A 22,851-nucleotide genomic window follows, 5' to 3' on the forward strand; every position below is an offset into this window, starting at 1 on the left:
TAGCCAACCAGCCTGGAGTGAAGAAATCAACTGTGGGAGCAATAATTAGAAAATGGAAGACATACAAGACCACTGATAATCTCCCTCGATCTGGTGCTCCACGCAAAATCCCACCCCGTGGGGTCAGAATGATCACAAGAACGGTGAGCAAAAATCCCAGAACCACGCGGGGGGACCTAGTGAATGAACTGCAGAGAGCTGGGACCAATGTAACAAGGCCTACCATAAGTAACACACTACGCCACCATGGACTCAGATCCTGCAGTGCCAGACGTGTCCCACTGCTTAAGCCTGTACATGTCCGGGTCCGTCTGAAGTTTGCTAGAGAGCATTTGGATGATCCAGAGGAGTTTTGGGAGAATGTCCTATGGTCTGATGAAACCAAACTGGAACTGTTTGGTAGAAACACAACTTGTCGTGTTTGGAGGAAAAAGAATACTGAGTTGCATCCATCAAACACCATACCTACTGTAAAGCATGGTGGTGGAAACATCATGCTTTGGGGCTGTTTCTCTGCAAAGGGGCCAGGACGACTGATCCGGGTACATGAAAGAATGAATGGGGCCATGTATCGTGAGATTTTGAGTGCAAACCTCCTTCCATCAGCAAGGGCATTGAAGATGAAACGTGGTTGGGTCTTTCAACATGACAATGATCCAAAGCACACCGCCAGGGCAATGAAGGAGTGGCTTCGTAAGAAGCATTTCAAGGTCCTGGAGTGGCCTAGCCAGTCTCCAGATCTCAACCCTATAGAAAACCTTTGGAGGGAGTTGAAAGTCCGTGTTGCCAAGCGAAAAGCCAAAAACATCACTGCTCTAGAGGAGATCTGCATGGAGGAATGGGCCAACATACCAACAACAGTGTGTGGCAACCTTGTGAAGACTTACAGAAAACGTTTGACCTCTGTCATTGCCAACAAAGGATATATCACAAAGTATTGAGATGAAATTTTGTTTCTGACCAAATACTTATTTTCCACCATAATATGCAAATAAAATGAAACAAAAACAGACAATGTGATTTTCTGGATTTTTTTTTCTCAGTTTGTCTCCCATAGTTGAGGTCTACCTATGATGTAAATTACAGACGCCTCTCATCTTTTTAAGTGGTGGAACTTGCACTATTGCTGACTGACTAAATACTTTTTTACCCCACTGTATATATATAATAGATAGAATAAAATTCGGCAATTCATCTGCGGCCTACAGAAATATCACAGCAGGACCCGACAGGATAGAATAGATGGATTACATACAGTATATACACATAAAATACATAGATGTAGAAATGTCAGTGACATATACAATTAGTACAGTGTGTGCAGCTTACTGTACATGTATTTAATTAATAAAAGATAATGTTTCTGAAAGAAATGGAGTGGGCTTCTGCATAATTTTCTTAACCAGCAGAGGGAAAGCCGACATCTAGGTACAGAGGTTTATAGTCTGGGAAGGGGGTAATACCCATGGAGCTTCCCAGGCTATTAATATCAGCTCACAATTGTATACTTAGCCTTTATTGGTTATTAAAATGGGGGACCCCCCAAAAAATAATGCAGAGTCCCCCTATAATTAATAATCAGCAAAGGCTAGGCAGACAGCTGTGGGGTGATACTAATAGCGTAGGCAGGGGTCATGGACACTGGCCCCCTCAGGCTAAAAACATCAGCTCTAAGCTGCCCTAGAAAAGGCACATCTATAAGTTGTATCAATTCCGGCACTTAGCCTCCCTCTTCCCACTTGCCCTGATGCGGTGGCAAGTGGGGTAATAGATGGGCTGATTGATGCCACCTTTGTATTGTCAGGTGACATAAAGCCCAGAGTTTAGCAATGGAGAGGTGTCAATAAGACGCCACCATTACTAACCCCATAGTCATATTGTATAAAAACACACACGCCCAGAATAAAGTCATTTAATTGAAAGAATGACAAACTCCTTTAATAAATCTTAATTAAACCATACTTTCCAGTGATGCCATTGTCCCATGCAAAATAATTAAAACAGCAAACAACAATATTCCTCACATGTCCACAGAGAAGATAATAATCTATTTGTCCCACGATAGGTCTAGTTCTGCTACATCTAGATGGCAGGCTGCATGGTTGCATGATGTGACCATACAGTCAGACATCCAGCAGAGACACTGAGCAGCGTCTCCAACCGATGCCCAGTGTCTCGCGGTGAACTCAACCTGTCTGATGTCACTGCGAGCATGAGAAAGTTCTTACGCTGGGAGTTCACGGCCAATGAACTCACTTCACCTGATGTCAGCTCGAGCGCCATGGGAAAATTTCTTTACATGAGAAATCTGGAAGATAAACAAGCAAACAGGAGAAAAATCAACACTTTTGAAATATGGTGCTGGAGAAAGAGGTTATTAATGCCATGGATGGTAGGAACAGCGGAACACACTAAATAAAAATAATAATAAAGTGCGTTCGCCGCTCAGGGTCCACCATGCAGTAGATGATATGACCGCTGCTAAGTGGTGGCAGGCAAACAATATGGCGGAAATGCGCACGTGGGTTAAACGTCACCCAGGTGCGCAGAGCAATCTCTGTTAAGTCACAGAGGTGCCAACAAAGACAAATACAAAAAGGCTGAGACTGTTGGAGTCACAGTACTCAGGGGAAATGCGCACACGGTATCTGGTCACAGGAGCAGAGCCAAAGACAGCGGAACTGCGTCCGTCTAGACCTACCTTGCGTGCGGCGTCGCAACTGTGGATGCCAAGGAGGGCTGCAACTGCAGCGCGGCGTAGAACACTGCTGCTAGACGACAAAGCTAGTACGCAAGCGCAATGTCAGACGCTAGCAACTGTGGATGATGTAGTAGTGGTGCGCAGGCGCTGACTCTAAACTTAGTCCCTGTCCACATACGGAATATCCGAGGGAAGGGCTTTCAAATGTGTCATTCACCAGAATCATACATCCATCATCATTCACACAGTAGCAACTAGAGACTATACTAGCGCATGGCGGAACAGCCATGCGCGCTTTTTATAGCAGCTGGGACCTTCCGGACGCTTCCAGATCTCTGAGATGGACCACTGAGATCTGGAGCAGGACCTGAGCACATGACTCCCGATCTCCAATGGGAAATCGTCTCATGAGCATGCTCAGTAGGAGGACAGAGGGACTTAGCCCCTGGAGAGATTTGCTGCAAGGCAAACTCCTCTGCGGTAGATAAACAGCAAGAGACCGCAGAATGTGAGGGTCTGGATTCCTGCAGAGCAGACACAGAAACCCAACGCCTAACAATGGATGGCAAAAAGAAAAAACAAAACAATTTTAGAAAAAATCAAACCAGACATAAGTTTATATAAGTTAATGAGTAAATATAACAATATATGTATGTGTGTATATATATATATATATATATATATATATATATATATATATATATATACACACAGTGGGGAAAAAAAGTATTTAGTCAGTCAGCAATAGTGCAAGTTCCACCACTTAAAAAGATGAGAGGCGTCTGTAATTTACATCATAGGTAGACCTCAACTATGGGAGACAAACTGAGAAAAAAAAATCCAGAAAATCACATTGTCTGTTTTTTTTGTTTCATTTTATTTGCATATTATGGTGGAAAATAAGTATTTGGTCAGAAACAAAATTTCATCTCAATACTTTGTGATATATCCTTTGTTGGCAATGACAGAGGTCAAACGTTTTCTGTAAGTCTTCACAAGGTTGCCACACACTGTTGTTGGTATGTTGGCCCATTCCTCCATGCAGATCGCCTCTAGAGCAGTGATGTTTTTGGCTTTTCGCTTGGCAACACGGACTTTCAACTCCCTCCAAAGGTTTTCTATAGGGTTGAGATCTGGAGACTGGCTAGGCCACTCCAGGACCTTGAAATGCTTCTTACGAAGCCACTCCTTCATTGCCCTGGCGGTGTGCTTTGGATCATTGTCATGTTGAAAGACCCAGCCACGTTTCAACTTCAATGCCCTTGCTGATGGAAGGAGGTTTGCACTCAAACTCTCACGATACATGGCCCCATTCATTCTTTCATGTACCCGGATCAGTCGTCCTGGCCCCTTTGCAGAGAAACAGCCCCAAAGCATGATGTTTCCACCACCATGCTTTACAGTAGGTATGGTGTTTGATGGATGCAACTCAGTATTCTTTTTCCTCCAAACACGACAAGTTGTGTTTCTACCAAACAGTTCCAGTTTGGTTTCATCAGACCATAGGACATTCTCCCAAAACTCCTCTGGATCATCCAAATGCTCTCTAGCAAACTTCAGACGGGCCCGGACATGTACAGGCTTAAGCAGTGGGACACGTCTGGCACTGCAGGATCTGAGTCCATGGTGGCGTAGTGTGTTACTTATGGTAGGCCTTGTTACATTGGTCCCAGCTCTCTGCAGTTCATTCACTAGGTCCCCCCGCGTGGTTCTGGGATTTTTGCTCACCGTTCTTGTGATCATTCTGACCCCACGGGGTGGGATTTTGCGTGGAGCACCAGATCGAGGGAGATTATCAGTGGTCTTGTATGTCTTCCATTTTCTAATTATTGCTCCCACAGTTGATTTCTTCACTCCAAGCTGGTTGGCTATTGCAGATTCAGTCTTCCCAGCCTGGTGCAGGGCTACAATTTTGTTTCTGGTGTCCTTTGACAGCTCTTTGGTCTTCACCATAGTGGAGTTTGGAGTCAGACTGTTTGAGGGTATGCACAGGTGTCTTTTTATACTGATAACAAGTTTAAACAGGTGCCATTACTACAGGTAATGAGTGGAGGAAAGAGGAGACTCTTAAAGAAGAAGTTACAGGTCTGTGAGAGCCAGAAATCTTGATTGCTTGTTTCTGACCAAATACTTATTTTCCACCATAATATGCAAATAAAATGAAAAAAACAGACAATGTGATTTTCTGGATTTTTTTTTCTCAGTTTGTCTCCCATAGTTGAGGTCTACCTATGATGTAAATTACAGACGCCTCTCATCTTTTTAAGTGGTGGAACTTGCACTATTGCTGACTGACTAAATACTTTTTTTCCCCACTGTATATATATATAGTGGTGTAATGACTACTGTGTCCGCTAGGGGGCGCTGTGTGGATGTCCCAAGAGAGAGGATGAGTGGCAGAATACTGAGTGGCCATTGTGTATCTCAAAGTGGGTGGCTTTGAGATGAAGGCTTGGTCATATGCTGATCAGCAGAGCTGATCTCTCGTGCCTTTGTGTTAAGGGCATGTCACACTAAGAGATATCGCTAGCAATATCGCTATAACTAGTGACGTTATAGCGATATTGCTAGCGATATCTCTGTGTCTGATACTTACCTACGACCGGCTCCCCCGCTGGTTATCGCTGATCGCGCGAGAACGTTCAGGACTGTTTCTCGTCGTCAGCTTCCTGTGGTGCTTCCTGCCGTGAGGATGCAGGATCGCCTGGTGTGACAGGTAAGTAGCGATCCCCGTCCCCAGCGATGTCGCTAGTGAGATCTGCCTGTGTGGCAGCTCACTAGCGACCACTTAGCGATGTACCAGCGATCCTGACCGCGTCATATCGCTGGTCGGGATCGCTGGTACATCGCTAAGTGTGACAGTACCTTTAGGGAGAAGCCTTCAGGCAGCTGTAGAGATGGGCGGGTTCTAGCTGCCTACAAATCCACCCAGGGGTGTGTCTGATAGCACCTATAGTAAAAGGCTATGTGAATAGGTGAAGGACCTGTGATGAGGTCATAGTCACGTGACCCGGTGGGCGTGACTATAGACGATATAATGTGGCTAGGGTAGGTCACATAGGGTGAATGCAGGGACCTGGTTGGTCCAGAGCGGAAGGTCCCGTGAGGAGAAGGATCTCCTCACTACCAGCCTGTGGAGCGGCTGTGTGTGTGATGGGTGAACTCAGGGTCTGAGAGTCCCTGAGGAGTGAGGGGATATCTGCAGCCTGGGGGAAGCAGCCATGAGAGAACCCTGACGGGTGAGATAACACTGGGGGCTGAATAGCCTGCTTAATGGACGCTATGCTGACATATCCTGTAATGTTGTGTATTGCTGCCATGGTTTATGAGAATGAATAAACCGCAAGGACTATGATATGGTTTTATGGAAAAACCCGAGCTGGATTGGATTGTGTGGCTGCCAAGCGAGTGTCCCCCAACCTTGAATGACAGCGCTACCTCACAATATATATACACACAAGTGCTTCTCACTAAATTAGAATATCATCAATATGTTCTGTACTCCCCTCTTATCTCCTCTTCCCACAATCGCATAGAAGACTTCTCCCGCGCATCCCCCCTACTCTGGAACTCTCTACCACAACATATCAGACTCTTGCCTACCATGGAAACCTTCAAAAAGAACCTGAAGACCTACCTCTTCCAACAAGCCTAGAACCAGCAGTAACCACCCATCCAGCAACTCGCTGCATGACCAGCTCTACCCTCGCCTACTGTATCGTCAGCCATCCCTTGTAAATTGTGAGCCCTCGCGGACAGGGTCCTCTCTCATCCTGTACCAGTCGTGACTTGTATTGATTAAGATTACTGTGCTTGAATGTATTATGTATTCCCCTCCTCACATGTAAAGCACCATGGAATAAATGGCGCTATAATAATAATAATAATTTATTTCAGCTCTTCAATACAAAAAGTGAAACTCATATATTATATAGAGTCATTACAAACAGTGATCTATTTCATGTGTTTATTTCTGTTAATGTTATGGCTTACAGCCAATGAAAACCCAAAAGTCCCTATCTCAGTAAATTAGAATAATTAACAAAAAACACTTGTAAAGGCTTCCTAAGCGTTTAAAAATGTCCCATAGTTTGTTTCAATAGGCTCCATAATCATTGGGAAGACTGCTGACTTGTCAGATGTCCAGAAGGCAGTCATTGACACACTCCACAATGAGGGTAAGGCCTCTTTCACACTTCAGTTTTTTACAATCAGTCACAATCCGCCAGGTTTTGAAAAAAAACGGATCCGCAATTTTTTTTTGAGGATCCGTTTTTTCCCCCATTGACTTGCATTAATGGCGGTTTGTGACGGATTGCCGTCCATTGCATCCGTTTTTTTTGAGGATCCGCCAAAAGTTGCTGTCCGTCACCATCCTCAAAGATTTGAAAAACGGAGCTTGTAACGTTTTTTTCTCTGGCGGATCCTCCAGACACTCAATTAACCCGACATTCTTTCTGAGTGCCGGACAAAAAAAAAAAAATATTCTCTCTCTCTCTCTCTCTCTCGTCTGCCTTTTTGGCGGATTTGAACTGATGCAAAAAACTGAAGTGTGAAAGGGGCCTTAAGCCACAAAAGGTCATTGCTAAAGAAGCTGGCTGTTCAGAATGCTGTATCCATGTATATTAATGGAAAGTTGAGTGGAAGGAAAAAGTGTGGTAGATAAAGGTTGCACAAGCAACCGGGATAACTGCAGCCTTGAAAATATTGTTAAGAAAAGGCCATTCAAAAATTTGGGGAAGGTTCACAAGGAGTGGACTGCTGCTGGAGTCATTGCTTCAAGAGCCACCACACACAGACGTATCCAGAACATAGACAACAAGTGTCACATTCCTTGTGTCAGACCACTCATGACCAATAGACAACACCAGAAGCACCTTGCCTGGGCCATGGAGAAAAAAAACTGGACTGTCGCTTGTGTTGCTTTCAGAAGAAAGTAAATTTTGTATTTCATTTGGAAATCAAGGTCCCAGAGTCTGGAGGAAGAGTGGAGAGGCCACAATCCAAGCTGCTTGAGGTCTAGTGTGAAGTTTCCACGATCAGTGATGGTTTGGGGAGCCATCTCATCTGCTGGTGTAGGTCCACTGTGTTTTATCAAGAACAAAGTCAGCGCAGCCGTCTACCAGGAAATATTTGAGCACTTCACCCTTCCCTCTGCCAACAAGCTTTTTGGAGGTGGAAATTTCATTCTCCAGCAGGACTTGGCACATGCCCACACTGCCAAAATTACCAATACCTGGTTTAAAAACAACAGTATCACTTTGCTTGATTGGCCAGCAAACTCGCCTGACCTTAACCCATAGAGAATCTATGGGGTATGGTCAAGAGGAAGATGAGAGACACCAGACCCAACGATGCAGACGAGCTGAAGGCTGCTATCCAAGCAACTTGGGCTTCCATAACACCTCAGCAGTGCCACAAGCTGATCGCCTCCATGCCACACCTCATTAATGTAGTAATTGACGCAAAAGGAGCCCCGACCAAGTATTGAGTGCATTTACTGAACATACATTTCAGTAGGCCAACATTTCGGATTTTAAAATCATTTTTCAAGCTGGTGTTATAAAGTATTCTAATTTACTGAGATAATGACTTTTAGGTTTTCATTGGCTGTAAGCCGTAATCATCAACATTAACAGAAATAAACACTTGAAATAGATCACTCTGTTTGTAATTACTCTATCTGAGTTCCACTTTTTGTATTGAAGAACTGAAATAAATTTACGTTTTGATGATATTATAATTTTGTGAGAAGCACCTGCATACTGTATATACTGCACAGTACCACTCCTACTGTCATGTATTCTGGATTTAGTTCTCAGTATGTGTAGTATTCTGTATTATTTTGGACAATTCGGAGGTCATGGTCATTATTAAGGGATGTGATCTTTAGGGTCGTGAAAAATATAAACATTTTGCACCATCTGTGAATATATTGGCCCAGTTCTCTAGGAAAAATTGAATAGTAGGTTAACAACATTGATGTGACCAGACCTGTCCATCCGCCTCCTCCATTGGAAATACATTGCACATTGCAAAGCTTTATCAATTGAAGGAGGCTGATGGCCCGGTTTGTTCACATGCTCCTCCATTACCTCACAATTTATGGAGCAGAACTGTGCAGTCTGTGAGAAAGGCAGCACTAACACGTACAGGAGGAGAACCGGTAACAGTTATATTGATAAGTACCACAAAATCACAACCCCAACACATTTGTTACAAGGAGTGCAAACTAAGTACAGGCGCACCTTTGGAGGGGGGTCAGCCATTTAAGTGCACCTGCCCACCTACTTGTTTTCCATCTATGTCAGCCCTTCTCCGGCTCTTTAAAGCCAGAGCTGTCAATCAAAGATGAGGATGGTCAAGATAGAGGAAAAACAAGCAGATGGGAACATGTAATTAAATGAATTGCCCCGTCATGATGCCCTGAGCGCCTGTACTTGGTCATTCTGTGCATATTGACTCCCTTTAAATTTTGAAAACAAGAGAACCATAGGAGTTTTATAATATAAAATTATAAAATTTACTTTATTAATATAACAAAGTTAAAAGACAAACATGAATAAAATGATGTGTTACACCGGACACCAAAAAAGACCCTGTGGCACTCAGTACAACATATATACACCGTTGCATTATACTGTATGTCAGATAATAATATATCCTGGGAGCAATCCCCTAACACATACCTAACCTAAACGCCTTAGTCCCCCGTGAAGTAAGTTAAACTGCCACAAAAGCTACCAATTGGGACCATGCAAATAGCTTAAAGGGAACCTGCCCCCCCCAGGCGTTTTTAACTAAAAGAGCCACCTTGTGCAGCACTAATGCTGCATCCTGTCAAGGTGGCTCTTTTATTTGGCGTCCCTTCCACCGCAGAAATAAGTGTTTTTAAAATTTGTCCATCATACCTGTAGTTTGTCCGGGGGGCAGGTCTTCCCCCCCCCGGACACAGACGCCTCACATCTATCAGTCATGTCCTCCTTTCGAATTTGGCGCCGCCTCCTCTGTGTTCTTTTCTTTTCCTGGAGCCTGCGCTGTAATATTTTTTCTTGGGCATTCGCAGTTAGCGCTGCCCGTCCTATGACATCACATGATGTCTTTCTTATCGCGCCTGCGTGGACGCGGGCCCGAGATCCCGCCTCGCAGTCTCTTCTGATTTACGCTTTAATCTGTGGATGTAAGAAAATCTACGTTGGGCAGACAACGCAGGAATTGCGACACAGAACGCAACAACATCTTTCAAATATATCAACTGCCAGCTCCGATAAGGGCAAAGGTAAACCCATCACCTCGGTAGCTGCTCATTTTTTGGACCATCATGGGGGTTCCTCAGCTCCCCTTAGAGTGATGGGCCTGGATGGGATACATATCAATATCAGAGGGGGTAATGCAACAGACGAACTCCTTCGGCGGGAAGCTAGATGGATCTATGATTTGGGCTGCCTTTCACCGGCCGGCCTCAATGAGGAATTGCTCTACACTGGTTTCTATAGGAGGCTATAGATGCCACTGCTCCTCTCTGAGGGACCAGTGCGCGGCAGCATCAAGTTGCTGGGCGCATATATGCATTTCTCTCTTTTTCTCCCCCCTCCCTCTTCCTCCTCTTTCTTTCTTGGCTCTTTTATGGATCTCTCCTTTTATTTTCAGGCTTTTGTCTAGGCCAAGCTGGAAAAGATACAGTCTGTTATGGATGAAGTTTTTGCATTAAAGTTCAGGATGAAGATTTTGGACTCAATATTGTATAAATCACACTTTTACGATGCTATTTTTTGAGTCTGATGGACTTTCAATCTATCCACTGAGCAGTGTTCATGTGATATTATTGTCCATACATGACATTAAACAACCAGGCCTTTTCTTGTGTTTCATTATGGGCTACAACACTAACACTGAGCTTGGGAATTATGTATATGCCTTGTTAAGACATTTTCTTTTTATAGAGTTATCTTTTGTACAAGCCTGTAGGGTTATTAGCACATTGAATCTTCATATACGAGATGATGAAGTATTTGTTATCACTTGTACGCCATTGTACTTATATATTGGGGCCTATTATCCCCTATACCTTATAATAGGGGTGTTTTGTAGAATTCTCTGATAAAAATGAATCAGGGATTGTATTTTAAGATTTTTCGTTACGCACCACTATATCTATATCGACATGGTTAAATGATCTGTGTCTGACTGGCGTTTATTTTCACTGATTAGGCGGCAAAATCACACATCCCTAGGTATATGATTTAATAAACAGGCTTTACTTACTTCTAACGGACCATCTTGGAGTGTTCCCTTTGTGTATTACACTCGAATGGACAACAAGTGCAGCACTTTTTATGTGTTGACTGCACTCGGATGGATAACAAGTGCAGCACTTTTATGTGTTGATTAAATCCTGGGCACTTTGCACTAGCTAGTTTTGTATCTTTATAATGGCATCTCTTTGTATAAATATTCTTTCTTGTGTAAGTATGCACATGTAATTTTGTTGTTGACAATAACAATAAATAAGTCCTTTTTTTTCTATACCAACCCATGATGAGCGTTAAGAGTTCACTTTTATGGGATACCAATGGTGGTTTTGATCCACCAAACAGGCTTTGTCCATGAACTTTTAATGAATTTCTCTCTAGGGCCCCACTTTGTGTGTTTCACTCGAATGGACAACAAGTGCAGCACTTGTTTTGTAGCACTTGGTTTGAAACAAATACCCGGCTCTTAAGGTACTGTCACACTAAGCGATCGCACCAGCGATGACGACAATGACACGACCTGGCAGAGATCGTTAGTACATCGCTATATGGTCGCTAGTTAGCTTCCAAACACGAAAATCTCATTAACGACACATCAGCGATAAGCGATCTGTATAACGACCTCGGCGGTCGTTGGGACCTGTCACACTGCATATATTGTTAAGAGACCCCGACCTAGATAGGCGTGATAGAGCACAACCTTTTCCACACCCCTCTGCACAGATGGGTGGTCAGTGTATGGCATGACAGTTTCCTGTCACAGCTCTCCTGCTTGGTAATTGGATGACCGCGCAATAGAAGGACAACGTAGTAGCGCTCCCTTCAATTGTTCCAGAGCGCGGTGGTGCATACAGATTTCAAGCGGCGATCCATATTGCGTCCAGCTACTCTTCTGTGCTTTGCAGCTCCTGTGACCTGTGGCGATCCATTCTGTGGCGCTGTTGCGTTTGGCCCTGATTTACAGATTTCATCAGGATCTATATACAGTATTGTAAGGTAGGCATTGATTTATCCTATGTAACGATATTTATTGTGTATCATTTTTTGAACTTTCTTTTATATTTACTATTTTTAACTGTCTTTATATACAGCAGCATTGGTAGTTTCCCTCCCACCGCCCTCTGCTCTCACATCTTTCTGACATTTCTGTTTCTGCCGCGCCCACCATGAAATTTTTTGTTTGCCATCAGTCTTAACACTTGTGGGCCATCTCTGGATTTTTTGGGTTCAGCCGTTTTTGTTCTGGCACGTCCACGATAGCCATTTTTCAAAGCTGTGTTGACAGTTGTTGGCCATCTCTGTTTTTTTTTGGACAGCTTTATTTTGTTTCAGCCGCGCCCAGCTCTGACATTTTATGCAGCTTAACCGATGTTGTCCATCACTAATTTCTTTTGGGGGTAGCCGTTTTTTTTTTGCAGCGCCCAGCACCACCATGTTATCCAGCTGTGTACACTGTACTTGTCCATCACCATTCATTTTTTTAAGGTGGGGCAGCCATTTTAGTCTCAGCCGCGTACAGCGCCGCCATTTTATGCAGCTGTGTTAACCGATGTTGTCCATCACTAATTTCTTTTGGGGGTAGCCATTTTTTTTTTTGACGCGCCCAGCACCACCATGTTATCCAGCTGTGTACACTGTACTTGTCCATCACCATTCTTTTTTTAAGGTGGGGCAGCCATTTTAGTCTCAGCCGCGTACAGCGCCGCCATTTTATGCAGCTGTGTTAACCGATGTTGTCCATCACTAATTTGTTTTTTTGGGTAGGCATTTTGGTTTCTGCCGTGCCCAGCACCACCATTTTATCCAGCTGTGTACACTATTGTTGTCCATCACCATTTTGTTAGTAGGGCAGCCATTTTAGTTTCAGCCGTGGCCAACTCCCTCATTTTATGATCCTACCTGTGTTATAGGTTATAAGTTGTAGGCTATCTACGCATTTTAATTTTTTATACCTTTCATTAAAACAAATGTTACTTGTATTGTGCCATTCTCACATAATCCTTTTTTTTATTGCAGATGGCTGATAAGCAAGAGTTCATGCGGGACTTTATCGAGATGTACCGCTCCATGCCATGCTTATGGCGAATAAAATCAGCCGATTAATCTTTGTTTTCAGATCATTTGAGAGTTGTTTTGAGGAGCCCATGATGCCACTCTTCATAGGAGAATCAAATAGGAGAACTACTTGCAAGTGGCCACTTTAAATACCTTTTCTCATGATTTGATACACCTGGCTATGAAGTTCAAAGCTCAATGAGGTTACAAAACCAATTTAGTGCTTCAGGAAGTCAGTAAAAAGTAGTTAGGAGTGTTCAAATCAAGAAAATGATAAGGGTGCCCATACTTTTGCACCGGTCAAATTTGGCTTAAATGCAGATTGCACATTATCTGTTAGTACAATAAACCTCATTTGAATCCAGAAATATAACTGAGTCCATCAGTTATTAGCTATATGAAACTGAAATAGCTGTTGCAAAAACCAAAATTGTTATAAAGAAAAAAGGTTAACATTAATAGGGGTGCCCAAACTTTTACATATGACTGTAGGTGAAACTGCAATGATATACAGCAGTATCAGTTATATATTGTATATGCAGCAGTCTACATTATGCAGGTGATACTGTGATTGCAGTGTAAAGTCGCAGTATATATATAAGGGAGAAGACCGGGCTGCGGGTACCTGCTTGCTGGGACCGGAACTGTTGAGGCTGCCTTCCCTGTGTCCTGGGTGAAGAAATAGGGAACTGGACAGGCCCCATGACCCCGGAAGAGGGGGCGTGTTTAGTCAGAGAACTTGTCCAGAAGCTGAGGTAGAAAGTGCGCAAAGCTGCAGAGAGGCCCCCGCCGTCAGCATGCGAGCAGCCGCACCTGAACTGCCGGCGCTGCGATGGACTGCAGCAGACAGTCCTGGTGGCATAGAGACAGTTTTGGTACATACAGATGGCGTGCAGCAGGCTGAGAGGAGTGCTCCATTCCCAGAGTACCGGTGCTGCGCAGGCTGCGTCCATTAACCCCCGCTGCCAACTGTGGGGACTTGAGAGAGAGGTGCAGGGTGCCCGGAGACTACCAGAGAGCAAAGTGCCGCACGTTCTGTGTCCGTGAGTACAGCGCACGTGCCACATAAGAGAAACTGGGTACGGGACAGACACTTGCACCCTGATTTGCCAGTTGATACTTGCCGGTCTACATTGGACTAGGACAGCGCTGCGGCCTTGACTTGGCTGCATCAACTTATGGACTAGGGGCTCAGCGGAAGGTATCTGAGACCGACCGCTGTCGCCAGAAGACAGATCCTCTTTGCCTACAGGACCTTCCTGGATAAGCACCCCGCCAGCCGTTGATGGTGCTATTGACTTCCCAGCAGGAGTCACAGTCTGAGGAACTTCTGACACGTTAAGTGGTTCACAAGAACTGCCTGATTCATTGTTCTTTAACTCTGCATATCCTTTGCAATTGATCCTTTTATTCCTTCACTTAACTGTTTATCTCCCTGTATAGAATATTCCCCTGTTAAAGTAAAGTTATTAACTCTTGCTCTGCCTTCTGTCTGTCACTGCATCCCGCAACATGCTCACATATACAGCAATATCACCTATACATCATATGCACACAGTAGTCACAGTATCAGCTATATAATGTATATAGAATGATGTGTATGCATTATATAGGTGATATAGTGATTATATACAGCAGTATCACGTATGTATTGTATATATAGCAGTATATCTACATTATACAAGTGATACTTGAACAGCATGTCCATGCTCAACTTTCCTCCCACCTCTCATCAAACTCCCTCCTTGACATCCTCCAATCTGGCTTCCGTCCCCACCATTCCACTGAAACTGCCCTGACCAAAAATACTAATGACTTACTCACAGCCAACGCTAACAGACAGTTCTCCATCCTCCTCCTTCTCGACCTGTCCTCTGCCTTTGACACAGTTGACCACTGCCTACTGCTAAAAATTCTTTCTTCCCTTGGCATCAAAGACCTTGCCCTGTCCTGGATTGCCTCATACCTTTCTGACCACACATTCAGCGCTTCCCACTCCCACACTACCTCCTCACCCCGCCCTCTATCTGTTGGAGTCCCCCAAGGCTCTTTCCTGGGGCCCCTACTTTTTCCATCTATAGTCTTGGCCAAGGACCAGGGCCGGATTAAGGTTGGTGGGGGCCCCTGGGCAGAAAATCTGGTGGGGGCCCCCATATCATTAACATTTTAGCCATAACAGTAGAGCGCGAACTGTAGCACTCAGATGTACAATCTAATCTTATCCTCTTAGAATCATAGAATCGTAGAGTTGGAAGGGACCTCCTGGGCCATCTGGTCCAACCCCCTGCTCAAAGCAGGATTCGCTAAATCATCCCAGTCAGATGTCTGTCCAGCCTCTGTTTGAAGACTTCCATTGAAGGAGAACTCACCACTTCTCGTGGCAGCCTGTTCCACTCATTGATCACTCTAACTGTCAAAAAGTTTTTTCTAATATCTAATCTGTGTCTCCTCCCATTCAGTTTCATCCCATTGCTTCTAGTCTTTCCTTGTGCAAATGAGAATAAAGTTGATCCTTCTACAATGTGACAGCCCTTGAGATATTTGTAGACAGCTATTAAGTCTCCTCTCAGTCTTCTCTTTTGCAAACTAAACATTCCCAAATCCTGCAACCTTTCCTCATAAGACAGGGTTTGCAGACCGGTCACCATTCTGGTCGCTCTTTTCTGAACTTGCTCCAGTTTGTTGATGTCTTTTTTAAAATGTGGTGCCCAAAACTGGACACAATATTCCAGATGAGGTCTGACCAAAGAGGAGTAGAGGGAAATAATGACTTCACGTGATCTAGACTGTATGCTTCTGTTAATACATCCTAGAATTGCATTTGCCTTTTTTGCTGCTGCATCACACTGTTGACTCATATTCAGTCTGTGATCTATTAGTATACCCAAGTCTTTTTCACATGTGCTGTCACTTAGTCCTATTCCTCCCATTCTATATATGCTTTTTTCATTTTTATTGCCCAGATGTAGTACTTTGCATTTCTACCTGTTAAAAACCATTCTGTTAGTTGCTGCCCACTTCTCCAGTTTATTTAAATCTTTTTGAATCCTCTCTCTCTCTTCTCTAGTATTAGCTATCCCTCCTAGCTTTGTGTCATCAGCAAATTTAATCAGTTTACCCTCAATTCCTTCATCTAAATCGTTGATAAAGATGTTGAACAATACAGGGCCCAGGACAGAGCCCTGTGGTACCCCACTTGAGACATTCTTCCAACTGGATGTGCAGCCATTTACGACCACTCTTTGGGTCCGATCACTAAGCCAGTTATGAATCCACCTAACAGTTGCCTTGTCCATTCCATACTTAGTCATTTTTTCAATAAGGATTGTATGAGAGACTTTGTCAAATGCTTTGCTGAAGTCAAGATATACTATATCTACAGCATTTCCCTGATCCACCCAATCAGTGATTCCGTCATAGAAGGAAATTAAGTTAGTCTGACATGACTTATTAGTTACAAACCCATGCTGACTCTGTTTAATCACTTCATTCTTATCCAGGTATTGACATACATGTTGTTTAATAATTTGTTCAAAGATCTTTCCTGGTATAGAAGTCAGACTCACCGGCCTATAGTTGCCTGGGTCCACCTTCTTCCCCTTTTTGAAGATAGGAACAACATTTGCTCTTCTCCAGTCTTCTGGCACTTCTCCTGTTCTCCAAGAATTTTCAAAGATTATAGAGAGGGGTTCAAAAATTTCTTCTGCTATCTCCTTCAGTACTCTGGGGTGTAATTCATCTGGACCTGGAGACTTGAATACATTTAGGTTAGCTAAGTGTTTCCTCACTATCTTTCTGTTTATAGATATCCTGGATTCTTCTATTCCCTTAATAGGACAGTGAATAACAGTTGATGTTACATTTCCTTTCTGTGAGAAAACAGATGCAAAATAGGAATTTAAAAGTTCAGCCTTCTCAACATCCTGTCTTACCATTTCATCATTTTCATCCTGTAAAAACCCTATAGCATCTTTGACTTTTCTTTTACTTTTGACATATCCCCAAAATCCTTTATTATTGCTTTTGACATCTCTTGCAAGCCTCAATTCATTTTCAGCTTTGGATAATCTGATTTGTGCCCTGCAGGTTCTGCAGACAGCATTATATTCTTCTTTAGATATGCCTCCCTCTTTCCATTTTATAAACATTTTTTTCTTCCTTTTTAGCATGTGCTTAAGTTCTGTGTTCATCCATCCTGGTTTCTTTAAATGCTTCCTATTCTTGTTCTGCCACATTCAGATTTACAGTACTACAATAGCGATACAGTCCAGGATAACTCAAAGCAGTCCAATTATAGACAGAAAGAGTTACTCACATTTTTTTTATTGAACCCAATGTTAAGACAGCCAAGGAATAATAAAAATGCAGAAAGGGAAAGTTTTCACCAGCAGCAATTGGTGCTAACTACTGTATAACAATATGCTCTCTATTGTATTATCTCCGGAGTACAGCTCCCCCCCCCCACGCAAGGGTACACAGCTCTTGCCCCCTACAAGGGTATACAGGCAGCTTTCTCCCCCATGGGAATACAACTCCCCCCCAACGGGTATACAGCTCTTGCCCCCTACAAGGGTATACAGGCAGCTGTCCCCCCCCCCCAAGGTTATACAGTTCTCCAATGTTTCGTCTTTATACAGTTCCCTCCTCCAGGTATACAGGCCCAAATGTACAGCTCCCCTCTCGCGCATACAGCTCCCCCGATCAATATATAGCTAGCTGGAGCCTGGAGGCAAGGGGGTTAATCACCGTGGCGCTGCAGAGTTGATTGGCGGGTACACAGCAGGCGGCGGGCGCACGATGCTCGTGAACGCGGCGAGCAGGCAGAGGAGATCCACAGGACAGGAGGCGTGACAGGAGAGGAGGCGTGACAGAAAGAAAAGAGAAAAAAGAAAATAGAGAAAGAAAGAACAGAGAGAGAGAAAGAATGGAAAGAAAGAACAGAGAAAGAAAGAAAGAAAAGAAAGAAGAAAGAACAGAGAGAGAGAGAGAGAGAGGAAAAAAAAAAAAAAAGAAAGATTAGAGAGATAAAGAAACAGAGATAGAAAGATTCTATAAAGATACTATAGCAGCCCGGCTCCCACTGTAGTGCCCACCTGAGCCTCCCGATGCAGGAAATATAACGATCCGCTCACATGGCCGACATCCCCAAGTTCAAGGCGATCCTGCTGTCCGCGCTGTTGGAGGAGGACATGGTGATGGATCTGAAGCATTCCCTAAAGTGCCTCCATGGTTCCGTCACAATCTCCTCCCGAAATTACCTAATTTCCGGTCAGCTTCTAGCACGTCACTTCCGGTGGAACGTCACATGCGAATTTTAAAGTGCTCCTAGGGGCTCCGCCGTGTACTCCTGTGTCCGCACGAAAAGTAAGATCCCAGCCAGGGCAGTATCTCTCTCAAAATCGGGACTGTCTCGCTGGGAGGTATGAATGCTCCCCACCATACACCTTGTATGGCACCGCATACATCATACACACACGGTTCTGCTTTTTATGCCTCATACACACGGCTCCGTTCTGTACACCTTGCACACACACACTGCTCAACTCAGTACACACATGGCTCCACTCCGCAAACCTTGTACACATGCGGTTCCGCTCCACACACCTTGCACACACGCAGCTCCGCTCCATACACACACGTGGGGCTCAGCTCCGTACACCTCACACACTCGCGGCTCTGCTCCGTACATCTCATACACACACACGGCTCCGCTCCGTACACCTTGTACACACACGTCTCTGCTATATCCACCCTGTAAACCCTCCCTGACCCCACAAAAACTTCACCTCATCCAGGACGATGAGAACCAGCACAGACAGCAGAGTCCTGCATAAACCAAGGGCTGATACTGGGTACTGGGGGAACATTATACTGTGTATGGGGGGATGGCGGTACTGGGGGAACATTATACTGTGTGGGGGATGGCAGTACTGTGGGAATATTATACTGTGTGAATATTATACTGTGTGGGGGTGACGGTAGTGGGGAACATTATACTGTATGTGGGGGGATGGTGATACTGTGGGAACATTAAACTGTATGTGGGGACGTGATACTGTGGGAAAATTATACTGTATGTGGGGACAGGAAAGGGACATTGCAATATGTGTTTTGTTACTTCCTGTTTTCCATACTTGGGTCACATGTACAAGGAACAAAATGCTATGATTCTTAGAAAGTGACAACAAAAAAGCACCAAGATAGTCTCAGCTCTGAAAAGGTTACTGCCCCCTCTGCCCAGTAATGGGGAATCTCCAGCACCTACCTCCACATGCAGAGCCGCACTCCACATAGAGAATAATGGAGCCTCCGGCACCGACCTCCACCCACAGAGCCGCACTCCACATAGAAAAATAATGGAGCCTCCGGCACCGACATCCACCCGCAGAGCCGCACTCCACATAGAGAATTATGGGGCCTCCGGCACCGACCTCCACCCGCAGAGCCGCACTCCACATAGAGAATAATGGAGCCTCCGGCACCGACCTCCACCCGCAGAGCCGCACTCCACATAGAGAATAATGGAGCCTCCGGCACCGACCTCCACCCGCAGAGCCGCACTCCACATAGAGAATAATGGAGCCTCCAGCACCGACCTCCACCCGTAGAGCCGCACTCCACATAGAGAATAATGGAGCCTCCAGCACCGACCTCCACCCGCAGAGCCGCACTCCACATAGAGAATAATGGAGCCTCCAGCACCGACCTCCACCCGCAGAGCCGCACTCCACATAGAGAATAATGGAGCCTCCAGCACCGACCTCCACCCGCAGAGCCGCACTCCACATAGAGAATAATGGAGCCTCCAGCACCGACCTCCACACGCAGAGCCACACTCCACATAGAGAATAATGGAGCCTCCAGCACCGACCTCCACCCGCAGAGCCACACTCCACATAGAGAATAATGGAGTCTCCAGCACCGACCTCCACCCGCAGAGCCACACTCCACATAGAGAATAATGGAGCCTCCAGCACTGACCTCCACCCGCAGAGCCGCACTCCATATAGAGAATAATGGAGCCTCCAGCACCGACCTCCACCCGCAGAGCCGCACTCCACATAGAGAATAATGGGGCCTCCAGAACCGACCTCCACCCCCAGAGCCGCACTCCACATAGAGAATAATGGGGCCTCCAGCACCGACCTCCACCCGCAGAGCCACACTCCACATAGAGAATAATGGAGCCTCCAGCACCTACCTCCACCCGCAGAGACACACTCCACATAGAGAATAATGGGGCCTCCAGCACCGACCTCCACCCGCAGAGCCGCACTCCACATAGAGAATAATGGGGCCTGCAGCACCGACCTCCACCTGCAGAGCCACATTCCACATAGAGAATAATGGAGCCTCCAGCACTGACCTCCACCCGCAGAGCCGCACTCCACATAGAGAATAATGGAGCCTCCAGCACCGACCTCCACCCGCAGACCCGCACTCCACATAGAGAATAATGGAGCCTCCAGCACCTACCTCCACCCACAGAGTCGCACTCCACATAGAGAATAATGGGGCCTCCAGCACCGACCTCCACCCGCAGAGCCGCACTCCACATACATGGCTGCTCTCAGTGCTCTGTGCTGTGCGCACAGGACCTGTGATGAGGTCACAGGAGGGGAGGAGACAGGGGTCACATGATCGGGGGCCCTGACACCTTACCTCCTGTGATCTCATCACAAGCCTTTGCACGCTACCAGCAGCACCAGCGTTCACGCTACTTGTAGATGCTGCTGGTAGCAGAGCACATAATGCCGCCCCCACGGTCACTCACTTTTAGGTGGGGAGAAGATGGAGTGCCATTGCAGCAGCCAGCAGGAATGTGGTGGGGGCCCCCTTAGAAGCTCTTGTGGTGGGGGCCCCGGGGCTGAAGCCCCGCCTGCCCTGCCTATAATCCGGCCCTGCCAAGGACAACTCATAAAGTCCTATGGCTTCCAGTACCACCTGTATACAGACGACACTCAGATCTACCTCTCTGGCCCAGATATCACCTCTCTGCTGTCCAGAATTCGGAGTGTCTATCAGCCATATCCTCCTTTTTCACCTCTCGCTTCCTAAAACTCAATGTAGACAAAACTGAACTCATTATCTTTCCCCCATCTCACGTATCTTCCCAACCCGATCTATCTATTATGGTAAACGGCATCACACTCTCTCCCGCACCTGAAATCCGCTGCCTCGGAGTAACTCTCGACTCTGCCCTGTCCTTCAAACTGTCCTGTCCTTCAAACCACACATACATACTCTTGCCACCTCCTGTCGCCTCCAACTCAAAAATATTTCCAGAATCCGTCCCTTCCTCAGCTCTCAATCTACTAAAACTCTTGTACATGTCCTCATTATCTCCCGCCTTGACTACTGCAACACTCTCCTCTGTGGCCTCCCTGCTAACTCTCTTGCACCACTCCAGTCTGTCCTCAACTCTGCTGCCAGACTAATCCACCTCTCTCCTCGCTACTCCCCTGTCTCTCCCCTCTGCAAATCCCTCCACTGGCTCCCAATTCACCAACGCATCTAGTTCAAACTACTAACACTGACCTACAAAGCCATCCACAACCTATCCCCTCCCTATATCTCTGAACTAATCTCCCAATATCTTCCCTCACATAATCTTCAATCCTCCCAAGACTTCCTACTCTCCTCCACACTTATTCGTTCCTCACACAACCGCCTCCAAGATTACTCCCGAATATCCCCCATCCTCTGGAATTCCATGCCTCAACACGTCTGATTATCCACCACCCTCGGATCCTTCAAACGGAACCTGAAAACTCATCTTCTCAGGAAAGCTTACAGCCTGCAATAACCATTCTGCCACCTCACCACCGCCTGAGCTGCCACCTCATCACCACCAGAGCTGCTGCACAACTGACCTTTCTGTCTCTTCCTCACTATCCCATAGAATGTAAGTTCGCAAGGACAAGGTCCTCTCCCCTCTGTATCAGTCTGTCATTGTAAATTTGTTTACTGTTAACAATATCTATAACTTTGTATGTAACCCCCCTTCTCATGTACAGCACCATGAAATTAATGGCGCTATATAAAGAAATAATAATACTGTGATTGCACTGTATAGTCGCAGTATATATACAGCAGTATCACCTATATAACGTATATATACAAAGCAGTTGCAGTATCATCTATCTAACGTACATAGACTGCTGTACATACATTATATAGGTGATACAGTGATTGTATACAGCAGTAGCACCTACAGTATATATTGTATATACAGCAGTCTATATTAGAGTTGAGCGACTTTTGGTTTTTTAGGGTCGAGTTTCGTTTCGTGAAACCCGACTTTTCCAAAAGTCGGGTCGAGGAAGATCGTCCGATTATAGGGAAAAGTCGGGGTCGTCCCGAAACACGAAACCCAATGTAAGTCAATGGGGAATAAAAGTCGGCAGTGAGAGGAGGACAGGAAACACACCTACAGTGCCCATTTGAATGCCAAAAGCATCAATTCTTCTTACTTAAGCTTGTCAACCTTAATTAACTTCATAATACAAGTTACGCACTGAAAAATGGGGGTTATTTGGCTAAAGTTGTGGGGGGGGAGGGCTGGCTCCAGGTTTTCATGTGCCCTGGGTGAAAGAGCGCCCCTTTAACACATACCACAACTCATCATGCTCCGATACGGCAGAGAAATAGCGGTATAGTACAATGAAAAATACTTCACTTTTTACATCTCATGACGAGGCCCATCTATTTCTCCATACAGAATCATTGGTCCCATATAATGTTTGAAACAGTATATGATGAGCTCCACATAATGCTACAGTATATGTTGGTCCCCATGGATGAAGCTCCACTGTGTTATGGGCCCAAATAATGCTCCAAACA

The 22,851-nt window shown here is 45.2% G+C and overlaps 1 long non-coding RNA gene across 1 annotated transcript in view; it reads right to left on the reverse strand.

Moving 5' to 3' along the window:
- LOC141057216 (uncharacterized) overlaps positions 1-20,680 on the reverse strand; it is a 38,680-nt gene extending 18,000 nt beyond the window's left edge. The window contains exons 1-2 of the long non-coding RNA XR_012222010.1: positions 20,485-20,680; positions 2,229-2,308 (exon numbers count right to left, since the gene is read on the reverse strand). This is a non-coding gene — a long non-coding RNA (uncharacterized lncRNA). The remainder of the gene's footprint in view (positions 1-2,228; positions 2,309-20,484) is intronic.
- Between the last annotated feature and the right edge of the window lie 2,171 nt (positions 20,681-22,851).

Source organism: Dendrobates tinctorius, unplaced genomic scaffold (assembly GCF_039654945.1).
Source record: "Dendrobates tinctorius isolate UK_male_01 unplaced genomic scaffold, ASM3965494v1 ptg000203l, whole genome shotgun sequence".
NCBI classification, from domain to species: Eukaryota; Metazoa; Chordata; class Amphibia; order Anura; family Dendrobatidae; genus Dendrobates; species Dendrobates tinctorius.